Source organism: Saccoglossus kowalevskii, chromosome 13, assembly GCF_978046115.1.
Source record: "Saccoglossus kowalevskii chromosome 13, keSacKowa6.1, whole genome shotgun sequence".
NCBI lineage: Eukaryota > Metazoa > Hemichordata > Enteropneusta > Harrimaniidae > Saccoglossus > Saccoglossus kowalevskii.
Window position 1 is genome coordinate 35,429,855 of NC_140653.1, and position 21,106 is coordinate 35,450,960.

Consider the following 21,106-nt stretch of genomic DNA (forward strand, 5'->3'; position numbering starts at 1 on the left):
TGTAGCGTGTTTGTGGGTTTGTACCAGGTGTATGTACGGGTATAGCATAGTCACGAATTGTGTAGCGTGTTTGTGGGTTTGTACCAGGTGTATGTACGGGTGTAGGATAGTCACGTATTGTGTAGCGTGTTTGTGGGTTTGTACCAGGTGTATGTACGGGTGTGGCATAGTCACGTATTGTGTAGCGTGTTTGTGGGTTTGTGCCAGGTGAATGTACGGGTGTAGCATAGTCACGTATTGTGTAGCGTGTTTGTGGGTTTGTTCCAGGTGTATATACGGGTGTAGGATAGTCACGTATTGTGTAGCGTGTTTGTGGGTTTGTACCAGGTGTATGTACGGGTGTTGGATAGTCACGTATTGTGTAGCGTGTTTGTGGGTTTGTATCTAGTGTATGTACGGGTGTAGCATAGTCACGTATTGTGTAGCGTGTTTGTGGGTTTGTACCAGGTGTATGTACGGGTGTGGTATAGTCACGTATTGTGTAGCGTGTTTGTGGGTTTGTACCAGGTGTATGTACGGGTGTGGGATAGTCACGTACTGTGTAGCGTGTTTTTCGGTTTGTACTAGGTGTATGTACGGGTGTGGCATAGTCACGTATTGTGTAGCGTGTTTGTGGGTTTGTAACAGATTTATGTACGGGTGTGGCATAGTCACGTATTGTATAGCGTGTTTGTGGGTTTGTGCCAGGTGTATGTACGGGTGTAGCATAGTCACGTATTGTGTAGCGTGTTTGTGGTTTAGTACCAGGTGTATGTACAGGTGTAGCATACTCACGCATTGTGTAGCGTGTTTTGGGGTTTGTACCAGGTGTATGTACGGGTGTGGGATAGTCACGTATTGTGTAGCGTGTTTGTGGATTTGTACCAGGTGTATGTACGGCTGTAGCATAGTCACGTATTGTGTAGCGTGTTTGTGGGTTTGTACCAGGTGTATGTACGGGTATAGCATAGTCACGAATTGTGTAGCGTGTTTGTGGGTTTGTACCAGGTGTACGTACGGGTGTAGCATAGTCACGTATTGTGTAGCGTGTTTGTGGGTTTGTACCAGGTGTATGTACGTGTGTAGCATAGTCACGTATTGTGTAGCGTGTTTGTGGGTTTGTAACAGATGTATGTACGGGTGTAGCATAGTCACGTATTGTCTAGCGTGTTTGTGGGTTTGTACCAGGTGTATGTACGGGTGTAGCATAGTCACGTATTGTGTAGAGTGTTTTGGGGTTTGTACCAGGTGTATGTACGGGTGTGGGATAGTCACGTATTGTGTAGCGTGTTTGTGGATTTGTACCAGGTGTATGTACGGGTGTAGCATAGTCACGTATTGTGTAGCGTGTTTGTTGGTTTGTACCAGGTGTATGTACGGGTGTAGCATAGTCACGTATTGTGTAGCGTGTTTGTTGGTTTGTACCAGGTGTAACTACGGGTGTAGCATAGTCACGAAGTGTGTAGCGTGTTTGTGGGTTTGTACCATGTGTACGTACGGGTGTAGCATAGTCACGTATTGTGTAGCGTGTTTGTGGGTTTGTACCAGGTGTATGTACGTGTGTAGCATAGTCACGTATTGTGTAGCGTGTTTGTGGGTTTGTACCAGGTGTATGTACGGGTGTGTGATAGTCACGTATTGTGTAGCGTGTTTGTGGGTTTGTATCTAGTGTATGTACGGGTGTAGCATAGTCACGTATTGTGTAGCGTGTTTGTGGGTTTGTGCCAGGTGTATGTACGGGTGTGGGATAGTCACGTATTGTGTAGCGTGTTTGTGGGTTTGTACCAGGTGTATGTACGGGTGTAGCATAGTCACGTATTGTGTAGCGTGTTTGTGGGTTTGTACCAGATGTATGTACGGGTGTAGCATTGTCACGTATTGTGTAGCGTGTTTGTGGGTTTGTACCAGGTGTATGTACGGGTGTGGGATAGTCACGTATTGTGTAGCGTGTTTGTGGGTTTGTACCAGGTGTATGTACGGGTATAGCATAGTCACGAATTGTGTAGCGTGTTTGTGGGTTTGTACCAGGTGTATGTACGGGTGTAGGATAGTCACGTATTGTGTAGCGTGTTTGTGGGTTTGTACCAGGTGTATGTACGGGTGTGGGATAGTCACGTATTGTGTAGCGTGTTTGTGGGTTTGTGCCAGGTGTATGTACGGGTGTAGCATAGTCACGTATTGTGTAGCGTGTTTGTGGGTTTGTTCCAGGTGTATATACGGGTGTAGGATAGTCACGTATTGTGTAGCGTGTTTGTGGGTTTGTACCAGGTGTATGTACGGGTGTGGGATAGTCACGTATTGTGTAGCGTGTTTGTGGGTTTGTATCTAGTGTATGTACGGGTGTAGCATAGTCACGTATTGTGTAGCGTGTTTGTGGGTTTGTATCTAGTGTATGTACGGGTGTAGCATAGTCACGTATTGTGTAGCGTGTTTGTGGGTTTGTACCAGGTGTATGTACGGGTGTGGTATAGTCACGTATTGTGTAGCGTGTTTGTGGGTTTGTACCAGGTGTATGTACGGGTGTGGGATAGTCACGTATTGTGTAGCGTGTTTTTCGGTTTGTACCAGGTGTATGTACGGGTGTGGCATAGTCACGTATTGTGTAGCGTGTTTGTGGGTTTGTAACAGATTTATGTACGGGTGTGGCATAGTCACGTATTGTGTAGCGTGTTTGTGGGTTTGTGCCAGGTGTATGTACGGGTGTAGCATAGTCACGTATTGTGTAGCGTGTTTGTGGGTTTGTACCTGGTGTATGTACGGGTGTGGGATAGTCACGTATTGTGTAGCGTGTTTGTGGGTTTGTGCCAGGTGTATGTACGGGTGTAGCATAGTCACGTATTGTGTAGCGTGTTTGTGGGTTTGTACCAGGTGTATGTACGGGTGTAGGATAGTCACGTATTGTGTTGCGTGTTTGTGGGTTTGTACCAGGTGTATGTACGGGTGTGGGATAGTCACGTATTGTGTAGCGTGTTTGTGGATTTGTACCAGGTGTATGTACGACTGTAGCATAGTCACGTATTGTGTAGCGTGTTTGTGGTTTAGTACCAGGTGTATGTACGGGTGTAGCATAGTCACGCATTGTGTAGCGTGTTTTGGGGTTTGTACCAGGTGTATGTACGGGTGTGGGATAGTCACGTATTGTGTAGCGTGTTTGTGGATTTGTACCAGGTGTATGTACGGCTGTAGCATAGTCACGTACTGTGTAGCGTGTTTGTGGGTTTGTACCAGGTGTACGTACGGGTGTAGCATAGTCACGTATTGTGTAGCGTGTTTGTGGGTTTGTACCAGGTGTAACTACGGGTGTAGCATAGTCACGAATTGTGTAGCGTGTTTGTGGGTTTGTACCAGATGTACGTACGGGTGTAGCATAGTCACGTATTGTGTAGCGTGTTTGTGGGTTTGTGCCAGGTGTATGTACGTGTGTAGCATAGTCACGTATTGTGTAGCGTGTTTGTGGGTTTGTGCCAGGTGTATGTACGGGTGTGTGATAGTCACGTATTGTGTAGCGTGTTTGTGGGTTTGTATATAGTGTATGTACGGGTGTAGCATAGTCACGTATTGTGTAGCGTGTTTGTGGTTTTGTACCAGGTGTATGTACGGGTGTGGGATAGTCACGTATTGTGTAGCGTGTTTGTGAGTTTGTACCAGGTGTACGTACGGGTGTAGCATAGTCACGTATTGTGTAGCGTGTTTGTGGGTTTGTACCAGATGTATGTACGGGTGTAGCATAGTCACGTATTGTGTAGCGTGTTTGTGGGTTTGTACCAGGTGTATGTACGGGTGTGGGATAGTCACGTATTGTGTAGCGTGTTTGTGGGTTTGTACCAGGTGTATGTACGGGTATAGCATAGTCACGAATTGTGTAGCGTGTTTGTGGGTTTGTACCAGGTGTATGTACGGGCGTGGGATAGTCACGTATTGTGTAGCGTGTTTGTGGGTTTGTGCCAGGTGAATGTACGGGTGTAGCATAGTCACGTATTGTGTAACGTGTTTGTGGGTTTGTACCAGGTGTATATACGGGTGTAGGATAGTCACGTATTGTGTAGCGTGTTTGTGGGTTTGTACCAGGTGTATGTACGGGTGTGGGATAGTCACGTATTGTGTAGCGTGTTTGTGGGTTTGTATCTAGTGTATGTACGGGTGTAGCATAGTCACGTATTGTGTAGCGTGTTTGTGGGTTTGTACCAGGTGTATGTACGGGTGTGGTATAATCACGTATTGTGTAGCGTGTTTGTGGGTTTGTACCAGGTGCATGTACGGGTGTGGGATAGTCACGTATTGTGTAGCATGTTTTTGGGTTTGTACCAGGTGTATGTACGGGTGTGGCATAGTCACGTATTGTGTAGCGTGTTTGTGGGTTTGTAACTGATTTATGTACGGGTGTAGCATAGTCACGTATTGTGTAGCGTGTTTGTGGGTTTGTACCAGGTGTATGTACGGGTGTGGCATAGTCACGTATTGTGTAGCGTGTTTGTGGGTTTGTAACAGATGTATGTACGGGTGTAGCATAGTCACGTATTGTGTAGCGTGTTTGTGGGTTTGTACCAGGTGTATGTACGGGTGTAGCATAGTCACGTATTGTGTAGCGTGTTTGTGGGTTTGTACCAGGTGTATGTACGGGTGTGGGATAGTCACGTATTGTGTAGCGTGTTTGTGGGTTTGTACCAGGTGTATGTACGGGTATAGCATAGTCACGAATTGTGTAGCGTGTTTGTGGGTTTGTACCAGGTGTATGTACGGGTGTAGGATAGTCACGTATTGTGTAGCGTGTTTGTGGGTTTGTACCAGGTGTATGTACGGGTGTGGCATAGTCACGTATTGTGTAGCGTGTTTGTGGGTTTGTGCCAGGTGAATGTACGGGTGTAGCATAGTCACGTATTGTGTAGCGTGTTTGTGGGTTTGTTCCAGGTGTATATACGGGTGTAGGATAGTCACGTATTGTGTAGCGTGTTTGTGGGTTTGTACCAGGTGTATGTACGGGTGTTGGATAGTCACGTATTGTGTAGCGTGTTTGTGGGTTTGTATCTAGTGTATGTACGGGTGTAGCATAGTCACGTATTGTGTAGCGTGTTTGTGGGTTTGTACCAGGTGTATGTACGGGTGTGGTATAGTCACGTATTGTGTAGCGTGTTTGTGGGTTTGTACCAGGTGTATGTACGGGTGTGGGATAGTCACGTACTGTGTAGCGTGTTTTTCGGTTTGTACTAGGTGTATGTACGGGTGTGGCATAGTCACGTATTGTGTAGCGTGTTTGTGGGTTTGTAACAGATTTATGTACGGGTGTGGCATAGTCACGTATTGTATAGCGTGTTTGTGGGTTTGTGCCAGGTGTATGTACGGGTGTAGCATAGTCACGTATTGTGTAGCGTGTTTGTGGTTTAGTACCAGGTGTATGTACAGGTGTAGCATACTCACGCATTGTGTAGCGTGTTTTGGGGTTTGTACCAGGTGTATGTACGGGTGTGGGATAGTCACGTATTGTGTAGCGTGTTTGTGGATTTGTACCAGGTGTATGTACGGCTGTAGCATAGTCACGTATTGTGTAGCGTGTTTGTGGGTTTGTACCAGGTGTATGTACGGGTATAGCATAGTCACGAATTGTGTAGCGTGTTTGTGGGTTTGTACCAGGTGTACGTACGGGTGTAGCATAGTCACGTATTGTGTAGCGTGTTTGTGGGTTTGTACCAGGTGTATGTACGTGTGTAGCATAGTCACGTATTGTGTAGCGTGTTTGTGGGTTTGTAACAGATGTATGTACGGGTGTAGCATAGTCACGTATTGTCTAGCGTGTTTGTGGGTTTGTACCAGGTGTATGTACGGGTGTAGCATAGTCACGTATTGTGTAGAGTGTTTTGGGGTTTGTACCAGGTGTATGTACGGGTGTGGGATAGTCACGTATTGTGTAGCGTGTTTGTGGATTTGTACCAGGTGTATGTACGGGTGTAGCATAGTCACGTATTGTGTAGCGTGTTTGTTGGTTTGTACCAGGTGTATGTACGGGTGTAGCATAGTCACGTATTGTGTAGCGTGTTTGTTGGTTTGTACCAGGTGTAACTACGGGTGTAGCATAGTCACGAAGTGTGTAGCGTGTTTGTGGGTTTGTACCATGTGTACGTACGGGTGTAGCATAGTCACGTATTGTGTAGCGTGTTTGTGGGTTTGTACCAGGTGTATGTACGTGTGTAGCATAGTCACGTATTGTGTAGCGTGTTTGTGGGTTTGTACCAGGTGTATGTACGGGTGTGTGATAGTCACGTATTGTGTAGCGTGTTTGTGGGTTTGTATCTAGTGTATGTACGGGTGTAGCATAGTCACGTATTGTGTAGCGTGTTTGTGGGTTTGTGCCAGGTGTATGTACGGGTGTGGGATAGTCACGTATTGTGTAGCGTGTTTGTGGGTTTGTACCAGGTGTATGTACGGGTGTAGCATAGTCACGTATTGTGTAGCGTGTTTGTGGGTTTGTACCAGATGTATGTACGGGTGTAGCATTGTCACGTATTGTGTAGCGTGTTTGTGGGTTTGTACCAGGTGTATGTACGGGTGTGGGATAGTCACGTATTGTGTAGCGTGTTTGTGGGTTTGTACCAGGTGTATGTACGGGTATAGCATAGTCACGAATTGTGTAGCGTGTTTGTGGGTTTGTACCAGGTGTATGTACGGGTGTAGGATAGTCACGTATTGTGTAGCGTGTTTGTGGGTTTGTACCAGGTGTATGTACGGGTGTGGGATAGTCACGTATTGTGTAGCGTGTTTGTGGGTTTGTGCCAGGTGTATGTACGGGTGTAGCATAGTCACGTATTGTGTAGCGTGTTTGTGGGTTTGTTCCAGGTGTATATACGGGTGTAGGATAGTCACGTATTGTGTAGCGTGTTTGTGGGTTTGTACCAGGTGTATGTACGGGTGTGGGATAGTCACGTATTGTGTAGCGTGTTTGTGGGTTTGTATCTAGTGTATGTACGGGTGTAGCATAGTCACGTATTGTGTAGCGTGTTTGTGGGTTTGTACCAGGTGTATGTACGGGTGTGGTATAGTCACGTATTGTGTAGCGTGTTTGTGGGTTTGTACCAGGTGTATGTACGGGTGTGGGATAGTCACGTATTGTGTAGCGTGTTTTTCGGTTTGTACCAGGTGTATGTACGGGTGTGGCATAGTCACGTATTGTGTAGCGTGTTTGTGGGTTTGTAACAGATTTATGTACGGGTGTGGCATAGTCACGTATTGTGTAGCGTGTTTGTGGGTTTGTGCCAGGTGTATGTACGGGTGTAGCATAGTCACGTATTGTGTAGCGTGTTTGTGGGTTTGTACCTGGTGTATGTACGGGTGTGGGATAGTCACGTATTGTGTAGCGTGTTTGTGGGTTTGTGCCAGGTGTATGTACGGGTGTAGCATAGTCACGTATTGTGTAGCGTGTTTGTGGGTTTGTACCAGGTGTATGTACGGGTGTAGGATAGTCACGTATTGTGTTGCGTGTTTGTGGGTTTGTACCAGGTGTATGTACGGGTGTGGGATAGTCACGTATTGTGTAGCGTGTTTGTGGATTTGTACCAGGTGTATGTACGACTGTAGCATAGTCACGTATTGTGTAGCGTGTTTGTGGTTTAGTACCAGGTGTATGTACGGGTGTAGCATAGTCACGCATTGTGTAGCGTGTTTTGGGGTTTGTACCAGGTGTATGTACGGGTGTGGGATAGTCACGTATTGTGTAGCGTGTTTGTGGATTTGTACCAGGTGTATGTACGGCTGTAGCATAGTCACGTACTGTGTAGCGTGTTTGTGGGTTTGTACCAGGTGTACGTACGGGTGTAGCATAGTCACGTATTGTGTAGCGTGTTTGTGGGTTTGTACCAGGTGTAACTACGGGTGTAGCATAGTCACGAATTGTGTAGCGTGTTTGTGGGTTTGTACCAGGTGTACGTACGGGTGTAGCATAGTCACGTATTGTGTAGCGTGTTTGTGGGTTTGTGCCAGGTGTATGTACGTGTGTAGCATAGTCACGTATTGTGTAGCGTGTTTGTGGGTTTGTGCCAGGTGTATGTACGGGTGTAGCATAGTCACGTATTGTGTAGCGTGTTTGTGGGTTTGTACCTGGTGTATGTACGGGTGTGGGATAGTCACGTATTGTGTAGCGTGTTTGTGGGTTTGTGCCAGGTGTATGTACGGGTGTAGCATAGTCACGTATTGTGTAGCGTGTTTGTGGGTTTGTACCAGGTGTATGTACGGGTGTAGGATAGTCACGTATTGTGTTGCGTGTTTGTGGGTTTGTACCAGGTGTATGTACGGGTGTGGGATAGTCACGTATTGTGTAGCGTGTTTGTGGATTTGTACCAGGTGTATGTACGACTGTAGCATAGTCACGTATTGTGTAGCGTGTTTGTGGTTTAGTACCAGGTGTATGTACGGGTGTAGCATAGTCACGCATTGTGTAGCGTGTTTTGGGGTTTGTACCAGGTGTATGTACGGGTGTGGGATAGTCACGTATTGTGTAGCGTGTTTGTGGATTTGTACCAGGTGTATGTACGGCTGTAGCATAGTCACGTACTGTGTAGCGTGTTTGTGGGTTTGTACCAGGTGTACGTACGGGTGTAGCATAGTCACGTATTGTGTAGCGTGTTTGTGGGTTTGTACCAGGTGTAACTACGGGTGTAGCATAGTCACGAATTGTGTAGCGTGTTTGTGGGTTTGTACCAGGTGTACGTACGGGTGTAGCATAGTCACGTATTGTGTAGCGTGTTTGTGGGTTTGTGCCAGGTGTATGTACGTGTGTAGCATAGTCACGTATTGTGTAGCGTGTTTGTGGGTTTGTGCCAGGTGTATGTACGGGTGTGTGATAGTCACGTATTGTGTAGCGTGTTTGTGGGTTTGTATATAGTGTATGTACGGGTGTAGCATAGTCACGTATTGTGTAGCGTGTTTGTGGGTTTGTACCAGGTGTATGTACGGGTGTGGGATAGTCACGTATTGTGTAGCGTGTTTGTGAGTTTGTACCAGGTGTACGTACGGGTGTAGCATAGTCACGTATTGTGTAGCGTGTTTGTGGGTTTGTACCAGATACGTACGGGTGTAGCATAGTCACGTATTGTGTAGCGTGTTTGTGGGTTTGTACCAGGTGTATGTACGGGTGTGGGATAGTCACGTATTGTGTAGCGTGTTTGTGGGTTTGTACCAGGTGTATGTACGGGTATAGCATAGTCACGAATTGTGTAGCGTGTTTGTGGGTTTGTACCAGGTGTATGTACGGGCGTGGGATAGTCACGTATTGTGTAGCGTGTTTGTGGGTTTGTGCCAGGTGAATGTACGGGTGTAGCATAGTCACGTATTGTGTAACGTGTTTGTGGGTTTGTACCAGGTGTATATACGGGTGTAGGATAGTCACGTATTGTGTAGCGTGTTTGTGGGTTTGTACCAGGTGTATGTACGGGTGTGGGATAGTCACGTATTGTGTAGCGTGTTTGTGGGTTTGTATCTAGTGTATGTACGGGTGTAGCATAGTCACGTATTGTGTAGCGTGTTTGTGGGTTTGTACCAGGTGTATGTACGGGTGTGGTATAATCACGTATTGTGTAGCGTGTTTGTGGGTTTGTACCAGGTGCATGTACGGGTGTGGGATAGTCACGTATTGTGTAGCATGTTTTTGGGTTTGTACCAGGTGTATGTACGGGTGTGGCATAGTCACGTATTGTGTAGCGTGTTTGTGGGTTTGTAACTGATTTATGTACGGGTGTAGCATAGTCACGTATTGTGTAGCGTGTTTGTGGGTTTGTACCAGGTGTATGTACGGGTGTGGCATAGTCACGTATTGTGTAGCGTGTTTGTGGGTTTGTAACAGATGTATGTACGGGTGTAGCATAGTCACGTATTGTGTAGCGTGTTTGTGGGTTTGTACCAGGTGTATGTACGGGTGTAGCATAGTCACGTATTGTGTAGCGTGTTTGTGGGTTTGTACCAGGTGTATGTACGGGTGTGGGATAGTCACGTATTGTGTAGCGTGTTTGTGGGTTTGTACCAGGTGTATGTACGGGTATAGCATAGTCACGAATTGTGTAGCGTGTTTGTGGGTTTGTACCAGGTGTATGTACGGGTGTAGGATAGTCACGTATTGTGTAGCGTGTTTGTGGGTTTGTACCAGGTGTATGTACGGGTGTGGCATAGTCACGTATTGTGTAGCGTGTTTGTGGGTTTGTGCCAGGTGAATGTACGGGTGTAGCATAGTCACGTATTGTGTAACGTGTTTGTGGGTTTGTACCAGGTGTATATACGGGTGTAGGATAGTCACGTATTGTGTAGCGTGTTTGTGGGTTTGTACCAGGTGTATGTACGGGTGTGGGATAGTCACGTATTGTGCAGCGTGTTTGTGGGTTTGTATCTAGTGTATGTACGGGTGTAGCATAGTCACGTATTGTGTAGCGTGTTTGTGGGTTTGTACCAGGTGTATGTACGGGTGTGGTATAATCACGTATTGTGTAGCGTGTTTGTGGGTTTGTACCAGGTGCATGTACGGGTGTGGGATAGTCACGTATTGTGTAGCATGTTTTTGGGTTTGTACCAGGTGTATGTACGGGTGTGGGATAGTCACGTATTGTGTAGCGTGTTTTTCGGTTTGTACCAGGTGTATGTACGGGTGTGGCATAGTCACGTATTGTGTAGCGTGTTTGTGGGTTTGTAACAGATTTATGTACGGGTGTGGCATAGTCACGTATTGTGTAGCGTGTTTGTGGGTTTGTGCCAGGTGTATGTACGGGTGTAGCATAGTCACGTATTGTGTAGCGTGTTTGTGGGTTTGTACCTGGTGTATGTACGGGTGTGGGATAGTCACGTATTGTGTAGCGTGTTTGTGGGTTTGTGCCAGGTGTATGTACGGGTGTAGCATAGTCACGTATTGTGTAGCGTGTTTGTGGGTTTGTACCAGGTGTATGTACGGGTGTAGGATAGTCACGTATTGTGTTGCGTGTTTGTGGGTTTGTACCAGGTGTATGTACGGGTGTGGGATAGTCACGTATTGTGTAGCGTGTTTGTGGATTTGTACCAGGTGTATGTACGACTGTAGCATAGTCACGTATTGTGTAGCGTGTTTGTGGTTTAGTACCAGGTGTATGTACGGGTGTAGCATAGTCACGCATTGTGTAGCGTGTTTTGGGGTTTGTACCAGGTGTATGTACGGGTGTGGGATAGTCACGTATTGTGTAGCGTGTTTGTGGATTTGTACCAGGTGTATGTACGGCTGTAGCATAGTCACGTACTGTGTAGCGTGTTTGTGGGTTTGTACCAGGTGTATGTACGGGTGTAGCATAGTCACGTATTGTGTAGCGTGTTTGTGGGTTTGTACCAGGTGTAACTACGGGTGTAGCATAGTCACGAATTGTGTAGCGTGTTTGTGGGTTTGTACCAGGTGTACGTACGGGTGTAGCATAGTCACGTATTGTGTAGCGTGTTTGTGGGTTTGTGCCAGGTGTATGTACGTGTGTAGCATAGTCACGTATTGTGTAGCGTGTTTGTGGGTTTGTGCCAGGTGTATGTACGGGTGTGTGATAGTCACGTATTGTGTAGCGTGTTTGTGGGTTTGTATATAGTGTATGTACGGGTGTAGCATAGTCACGTATTGTGTAGCGTGTTTGTGGGTTTGTACCAGGTGTATGTACGGGTGTGGGATAGTCACGTATTGTGTAGCGTGTTTGTGAGTTTGTACCAGGTGTACGTACGGGTGTAGCATAGTCACGTATTGTGTAGCGTGTTTGTGGGTTTGTACCAGATGTATGTACGGGTGTAGCATAGTCACGTATTGTGTAGCGTGTTTGTGGGTTTGTACCAGGTGTATGTACGGGTGTGGGATAGTCACGTATTGTGTAGCGTGTTTGTGGGTTTGTACCAGGTGTATGTACGGGTGTAGGATAGTCACGTATTGTGTAGCGTGTTTGTGGGTTTGTGCCAGGTGAATGTACGGGTGTAGCATAGTCACGTATTGTGTAACGTGTTTGTGGGTTTGTACCAGGTGTATATACGGGTGTAGGATAGTCACGTATTGTGTAGCGTGTTTGTGGGTTTGTACCAGGTGTATGTACGGGTGTGGGATAGTCACGTATTGTGTAGCGTGTTTGTGGGTTTGTATCTAGTGTATGTACGGGTGTAGCATAGTCACGTATTGTGTAGCGTGTTTGTGGGTTTGTACCAGGTGTATGTACGGGTGTGGTATAATCACGTATTGTGTAGCGTGTTTGTGGGTTTGTACCAGTTGCATGTACGGGTGTGGGATAGTCACGTATTGTGTAGCATGTTTTTGGGTTTGTACCAGGTGTATGTACGGGTGTGGCATAGTCACGTATTGTGTAGCGTGTTTGTGGGTTTGTAACTGATTTATGTACGGGTGTAGCATAGTCACGTATTGTGTAGCGTGTTTGTGGGTTTGTACCAGGTGTATGTACGGGTGTGGCATAGTCACGTATTGTGTAGCGTGTTTGTGGGTTTGTAACAGATGTATGTACGGGTGTAGCATAGTCACGTATTGTGTAGCGTGTTTGTGGGTTTGTACCAGGTGTATGTACGGGTGTAGCATAGTCACGTATTGTGTAGCGTGTTTGTGGGTTTGTACCAGGTGTATGTACGGGTGTGGGATAGTCACGTATTGTGTAGCGTGTTTGTGGGTTTGTACCAGGTGTATGTACGGGTATAGCATAGTCACGAATTGTGTAGCGTGTTTGTGGGTTTGTACCAGGTGTATGTACGGGTGTAGGATAGTCACGTATTGTGTAGCGTGTTTGTGGGTTTGTACCAGGTGTATGTACGGGTGTGGCATAGTCACGTATTGTGTAGCGTGTTTGTGGGTTTGTGCCAGGTGAATGTACGGGTGTAGCATAGTCACGTATTGTGTAACGTGTTTGTGGGTTTGTACCAGGTGTATATACGGGTGTAGGATAGTCACGTATTGTGTAGCGTGTTTGTGGGTTTGTACCAGGTGTATGTACGGGTGTGGGATAGTCACGTATTGTGTAGCGTGTTTGTGGGTTTGTATCTAGTGTATGTACGGGTGTAGCATAGTCACGTATTGTGTAGCGTGTTTGTGGGTTTGTACCAGGTGTATGTACGGGTGTGGTATAATCACGTATTGTGTAGCGTGTTTGTGGGTTTGTACCAGGTGCATGTACGGGTGTGGGATAGTCACGTATTGTGTAGCATGTTTTTGGGTTTGTACCAGGTGTATGTACGGGTGTGGCATAGTCACGTATTGTGTAGCGTGTTTGTGGGTTTGTAACTGATTTATGTACGGGTGTAGCATAGTCACGTATTGTGTAGCGTGTTTGTGGGTTTGTACCAGGTGTATGTACGGGTGTGGCATAGTCACGTATTGTGTAGCGTGTTTGTGGGTTTGTGCCAGGTGTATGTACGGGTGTAGCATAGTCACGTATTGTGTAGCGTGTTTGTGGGTTTGTACCAGGTGTATGTACGGGTATGGGATAGTCACGTATTGTGTACCGTGTTTGTGGGTTTGTGCCAAGTGTATGTACGGGTGTAGCATAGTCACGTATTGTGTAGCGTGTTTGTGGGTTTGTACCAGGTGTATGTACGGGTGTAGGATAGTCACGTATTGTGTAGCGTGTTTGTGGGTTTGTACCATGTGTATGTACGGGTGTGGGATAGTCACGTATTGTGTAGCGTGTTTGTGGGTTGGTGCCAGGTGTATGTACGGGTGTAGCATAGTCACGTATTGTGTAGCGTGTTTGTGGGTTTGTACCAGGTGTATGTACGGGTGTGGAATAGTCACGTATTGTGTAGCGTGTTTGTGGGTTTGTACCTGGTGTATGTACGGGTGTAGCATAGTCACGAATTGTGTAGCGTGTTTGTGGGTTTGTACCAGGTGTATGTACGGGTGTAGGATAGTCACGTTTTGTGTAGCGTGTTTGTGGGTTTGTACCAGGTGTATGTACGGGTGTGGGATAGTCACGTATAGTGTAGCGTGTTTGTGGGTTTGTGCCAGGTGTATGTACGGGTGTAGCATAGTCACGTATTGTGTAGCGTGTTTGTGGGTTTGTACCAGGTGTATGTACGGGTGTAGCATAGTCATGAATTGTTAGCGTGTTTGAGGGTTTGTACCAGGTGTATGTACGGGTGTAGGATAGTCACGTATTGTGTAGCGTGTTTGTGGGTTTGTACCAGGTGTATGTACGGGTGTGGCATTGTCACGTGTTGTGTAGCGTGTTTGTGGGTTTGTACCAGGTGTATGTACGGGTGTGGGATAGTCACGTATTGTGTAGCGTGTTTGTGGGTTTGTACCAGGTTTATGTACGGGTGTAGCATAGTCACGTATTGTGTAGCGTGTTTGTGGGTTTGTACCAGGTGTATGTACTGGTGTAGCATAGTCACGCATTGTGTAGCGTGTTTGTGGGTTTGTACCAGGTGTATGTACGGGTGTGGGATAGTCACGTATAGTGTAGCGTGTTTGTGGGTTTGTGCTAGGTGTATGTACGGGTGTAGCATAGTCACGTATTGTGTAGCGTGTTTGTGGGTTTGTACCAGGTGTATGTACGGGTGTAGCATAGTCATGAATTGTTAGCGTGTTTGAGGGTTTGTACCAGGTGTATGTACGGGTGTAGGATAGTCACGTATTGTGTAGCGTGTTTGTGGGTTTGTACCAGGTGTATGTACGGGTGTGGCATTGTCACGTGTTGTGTAGCGTGTTTGTGGGTTTGTACCAGGTGTATGTACGGGTGTGGGATAGTCACGTATTGTGTAGCGTGTTTGTGGGTTTGTACCAGGTTTATGTACGGGTGTAGCATAGTCACGTATTGTGTAGCGTGTTTGTGGGTTTGTACCAGGTGTATGTACTGGTGTAGCATAGTCACGCATTGTGTAGCGTGTTTGTGGGTTTGTACCAGGTGTATGTACGGGTGTGGGATAGTCACGTATTGTGTAGCGTGTTTGTGGGTTTGTACCAGGTGTATGTACGGTTGTAGGATAGTCACGCATTGTGTAGCGTGTTTTGGGGTTTGTACCAGGTGTATGTACGGCTGTAGCATAGTCACGTATTGTGTAGCGTGTTTGTGGGTTTGTACCAGGTGTATGTACGGGTGTGGGATAGTCACGTATTGTGTAGCGTGTTTGTGGGTTTGTACCAGGTGTATGTACGGGTGTGGCATAGTCACGTATTGTGTAGCGTGTTTGTGGGTTTGTACCAGGTGTACGTACGGGTGTAGCATAGTCACGTATTGTGTAGCGTGTTTTGGGGTTTGTACCAGGTGTATGTACGGGTGTGGGATAGTCACGTATTGCGTAGCGTGTATGTGGGTTTGTACCAGGTGTACGTACGGGTGTAGCATAGTCACGTATTGTGTAGCGTGTTTTGGGGTTTGTACCAGGTGTATGTACGGGTGTGGGATAGTCACGTATTGTGTAGCGTGTTTGTGGGTTTTTACCAGGTGTATGTACGGGTGTAGCATAGTCACGTATTGTGCAGCGTGTTTGTGGGTTTGTACCAGGTGTATGTACGGGTGTGGGATAGTCACGTATTGTGTAGCGTGTTTGTGGGTTTGTACCAGGTGTATGTACGGGTGTGGGATTGTCACGTATTGTGTAGCGTGTTTGTGGGTTTGTACCTGGTGTATGAATTTGAATTTGCTGTTACCTCCCAAACTTTCTGACAAAGAAAACATATTTGTAGTACTAAACAATGGTAGTAGAATATGGGCTACATGCATGATTGTTTTAAAATTCGAGAGAACAACTTAAAAAGAGTACTACCACCTGCCTCAAAATAAATAAAAACACTTAATTTGACTTGTTATACTCTATTAATAACTTTGTCTTATACTCTTTCAATTTCATTTTAATTTTTAATTGCCAAGGCGCTGGGATGAGGTTCCTCATACGAGTTGGAGATTGTTTGTCGCACACCAGCCGCCGAACAAGAACAATATCCAATGAGTCTGAGAACTCTCCTCCCGGGCACTTAGTGTGTGGGCTCTTTTTTTGCATCTCCAAATATGCGTATTCAAACGAGAAAAACAAGCTTGACGTGTTCGGAGTAAATACGGGACAGCCCATTTTTTTTTTAATATCACTCCTCATCTCAAAACGTACGCCCTACCAAACACTAAATAAACAAGTACTTAACATAATCAGATATCAATATATTTTGAACTTCGTTGTATACATACTAGCATGAATATTGTTTAAGGTGCTACTTGTATGTGTGCCTTGCTAAGTTGTATTGACATGGACACCGTCAAAGTTTTACCGAACACCAGTTCGCGCTTCGGAAATTACGTATTTCTTCGTATAACAGATCCGGGCATTTTTAAAAAACAAGAGGTGCGATCGTGACATTTTGACCCCTGCAGCTGTGTAAGATTTTTAAGAATCGACCAACATTTAGGTGAGTTACAAGTAACTCGTACAACGGGGACAAGATGGAAATACAAAAACCCAAAATTCGGTAGTATTTCAACTACAATATACAAGGTGCAGTCCGATAAAGTACGCATCGTATAGATTTACTCTACTCGCTATGATTTACTCTACAACACATTGATACTTATAAGAGGTTATGTATTCGGTAATAATATTAATTTTGAATGTTCGTTCGTCTCGTATGCTAATGTCGGCATTTCCAGCGGCAACGCCAGCGGTCGTCAGACATTTGAAGTCCGAGTTGTTATTATCGCCCCGCCTGTACACTTCGTATTTCCAACTCATATGATACGTATCGCGTCAAAGGATAGCATTTTGCGCGTTTCTTCTAATCTACTAATATTACCAAATACAAGAATGTTTTACAAAACGGTTTACGCAAGCGCTTGAATACTGAAAGTGTGACCGATTTGTTCTCACACTAGAATTTTCACGACACCAGCGGCAAGGGATGGTAATTATTAATAACCATAGCTTTGCCATAAGTTCGGTAATTTCGATAACACTTTGAACCATATCCCGTGTCAATGGCCATGAACCAACTAATGGTTGTTGCGGGTGTTTTTGTTGTTGGACATACCCACGTCACTCCGAGGCGTATGTTGGCCATTTGTGCATGCGATTGTATAATGCGATAACGAGATTATGGCAAAGTGTCAAATTCCAAATGTTGAAAACGGTGCACAGGTTTTCTATAACACAAATATTTTGCTGTTTTATTTATTACAACAAAACAAACCTTTAAATTTAAATTAATTAATTCCCCAGGTGGATCAGCCACCTGAGGACCTGCAAACCTACGAGTACCCCCCCCCCCACACACACACACGGGGAAAGAGCCATGATGGTGATGATCACAATAATAGGCTTATCAGAAGCGATGAAAATAGTGGTGAATTATGATATATTGAACGCAAATTGTTGAACCCGAAAATGAATTTTGAATGTTCGATGGAAAATGATTTTTTTTTTTTGCAAATAAAATATTCTATCCATCGATCTATCTATCGTAATTTAAGACAAGTCGTTTCGTGGTAAAGTTTGTATCGAAGCTATATGATTTTTTTTCAAATTTCACTAAATTGTGTTCGCATGAATTGTAATGTGTTCGGTGTCGTGAACAAATCTTATGGAAATATCAATGCGTCACGGTGTTTGTTGATTAACATTACAAAGTATTGATTGGCAATGCCCGATACAATGTGGCTATGGCTAACACGTGATTTATGCAAAATTTGTGCATAGTCAATGTTCGCTCATAAAAATAATATCGACAAAACATATTTATATCCATTACAGGGTCGTCCGGGTTTATGCCTAAAGTCATCCGAGGTCATTAAATGGAGTAGAACTGATATGCCATCTTAAATAAACATTTGTAATATGGAGATTTCTACACAAAATAACACTCTTTTCTTTAACAGTGTGAGAAGGGGTTTGTTGATGGCCAAAATTACTATGTGTTATATTAACTAAAATGTTGTGACGTAATTCTTATTAATGAAATAGTAATGTAACCTTTCATCAATAACTTCAATCTGAAATCTCTGGCTCAGTTTATTTCATCGTATAAAGCCGTGTATTATCATTGTATGTAAGTTTATTTATTATTAGTAAACTGTTTATTTGGTATTAGTAAACTGTTTATTTGGTATTAGTAAACTGTTTATTTGGTATTAGTAAACTGTTTATTTGGTATTAGTAAACTGTTTATTTGGTATTAGTAAACTGTTTATTTGGTATTAGTAAACTGTTTATTTGGTATTAGTAAACTGTTTATTTGGTATTAGTAAACTGTTTATTGGTCTTAGTAGACAGTTTATTTGGAATTAAGAAACTGTTTGATATAGTAAACTGTTAATTTGGTATTTGTAAACTGTTTATTAGTATTAGTAGATTGTTTGGTATATTAGTAAACTGTTTATTTTGTATTAGTAAACTGTTTATTGGTAATGGTAAACTGTGTATTTGGTATTAGTAAAATGTTTATTTGGTATTCGTAGACTGTTTGGTATTAGTAAACTGTTTATTTGGTATTAGTAAACAGTTTATTTGGTGTTAGTAGACGATTTATTGGTATTAGTAGATTGTTTATTGGTATTAGTAAACTGTTTATTTGGAATTAATAAACTGTTTATTGGTATTAGTAGACTGTTTATTGGTATTAGTAGACTGTTTATTTGGTATTAGTAGACTGTTTATTAGTATTAGTAGATTGTTTGGTATTAGTAAACTGTTTATTTGGTATTAGTAAACTGTTTATTTGGTATTAGTAGACTGTTTATTTGGTATTAGTAGACTGTTTATTGGTAATAGTAATAGTAAACTGTTTATTTGGTACTAGTAAACTGTTTGTTTGGTATTAGTAGACTTTATTTTGTATTAGTAGACTGTTTATTGGTAATAGCAAACTGTTTATTTGGTATTAGTAAACTGTTTATTTGGTATTAGTAGACTGTTTGGTATTCGTAAACTTTTTATTTGGTATTAGTAGACTGTTTATTGGTAATAGTAAACTGTTTATTTGGTATTAGTAAACTGTTTATTTGGTATTAGTAGACTGTTTATTGGTATTAGTAGACTGTTTATTGGTTTTAGTAAACTGTTTATTTGGTATTAGTAAACTGTTTATTTGATATTAGTAGACTGTTTATTGGTATTAGTAGACTGTTTATTTGGTATTAATAAACTGTGTATTTGGAATTAGTAAACTGTTTATTGGTATTAGTAGACTGTTTATTGGTATTAGTAGACTGTTTATTGGTATTAGTAAACTGTTTATTTGGAATTAGTAAACTGTTTATTGGTATTAGTAGACTGTTTATTGGTAATAGTAGACTGTTTATTGGTAATAGTAGACTGTTTATTGGTATTAGTAGACTGTTTATTGGTATTAGTAGACTGTTTATTGGTATTAGTAGACTGTTTATTTGGAATTAGTAAACTGTTTATTGGTATTAGTAGACTGTTTATTGGTAATAGCAAACTGTTTATTTGGTATTAGTAAACTGTTTATTTGGTATTAGTAGACTGTTTGGTATTCGTAAACTTTTTATTTGGTATTAGTAGACTGTTTATTGGTAATAGTAAACTGTTTATTTGGTATTAGTAAACTGTTTATTTGGTATTAGTAGACTGTTTGGTACATGTATTAGTGAACTGTTTATTTGGTACTAGTAAACTGTTTCTTGGTATTAGTAGACTGTTTATTTGGTATTAGTAGACAGTTTATTTGGTATTAGTAGACTGTTTATTGGTATTAGTAGACTGTTTATTGGTTTTAGTAAACTGTTTATTTGGTATTAGTAAACTGTTTATTTGATATTAGTAGACTGTTTATTGGTATTAGTAGACTGTTTATTTGGTATTAATAAACTGTGTATTTGGAATTAGTAAACTGTTTATTGGTATTAGTAGACTGTTTATTGGTATTAGTAGACTGTTTATTGGTATTAGTAAACTGTTTATTTGGAATTAGTAAACTGTTTATTGGTATTAGTAGACTGTTTATTGGTAATAGTAGACTGTTTATTGGTAATAGTAGACTGTTTATTGGTATTAGTAGACTGTTTATTGGTATTAGTAGACTGTTTATTGGTATTAGTAGACTGTTTATTTGGAATTAGTAAACTGTTTATTGGTATTAGTAGACTGTTTATTGGTAATAGTAGACTGTTTATTGGTATTAGTAGACTGTTTATTGGTATTCGTAGACTGTTTATTGGTATTAGTAGACTGTTTATTTGGAATTAGTAAACTGTTTATTGGTATTAGTAGACTGTTTATTGGTATTAGTAGCCTGTTTATTGGTATTAGTAGACTGTTTATTTGGAATTAGTAAACTGTTTATTGGAATTAGTAAACTGTTTATTGGTATTAGTAGACTGTTTATTTGGAATTAGTAAACTGTTTATTGGTATTAGTATACTGTTTATTGGTATTAGTAGACTGTTTATTTGGAATTAGTAAACTGTTTATTGGTATTAGTAGACTGTTTATTGGTAATAGCAAACTGTTTATTTGGTATTAGTAAACTGTTTATTTGGTATTAGTAGACTGTTTGGTATTCGTAAACTTTTTATTTGGTATTAGTAGACTGTTTATTGGTAATAGTAAACTGTTTATTTGGTATTAGTAAACTGTTTATTTGGTATTAGTAGACTGTTTGGTACATGTATTAGTGAACTGTTTATTTGGTACTAGTAAACTGTTTCTTGGTATTAGTAGACTGTTTATTTGGTATTAGTAGACAGTTTATTTGGTATTAGTAGACTGTTTATTGGTATTAGTAGACTGTTTATTGGTTTTAGTAAACTGTTTATTTGGTATTAGTAAACTGTTTATTTGATATTAGTAGACTGTTTATTGGTATTAGTAGACTGTTTATTTGGTATTAATAAACTGTGTATTTGGAATTAGTAAACTGTTTATTGGTATTAGTAGACTGTTTATTGGTATTAGTAGACTGTTTATTGGTATTAGTAAACTGTTTATTTGGAATTAGTAAACTGTTTATTGGTATTAGTAGACTGTTTATTGGTAATAGTAGACTGTTTATTGGTAATAGTAGACTGTTTATTGGTATTAGTAGACTGTTTATTGGTATTAGTAGACTGTTTATTGGTATTAGTAGACTGTTTATTTGGAATTAGTAAACTGTTTATTGGTATTAGTAGACTGTTTATTGGTAATAGTAGACTGTTTATTGGTATTAATAGACTGTTTATTGGTA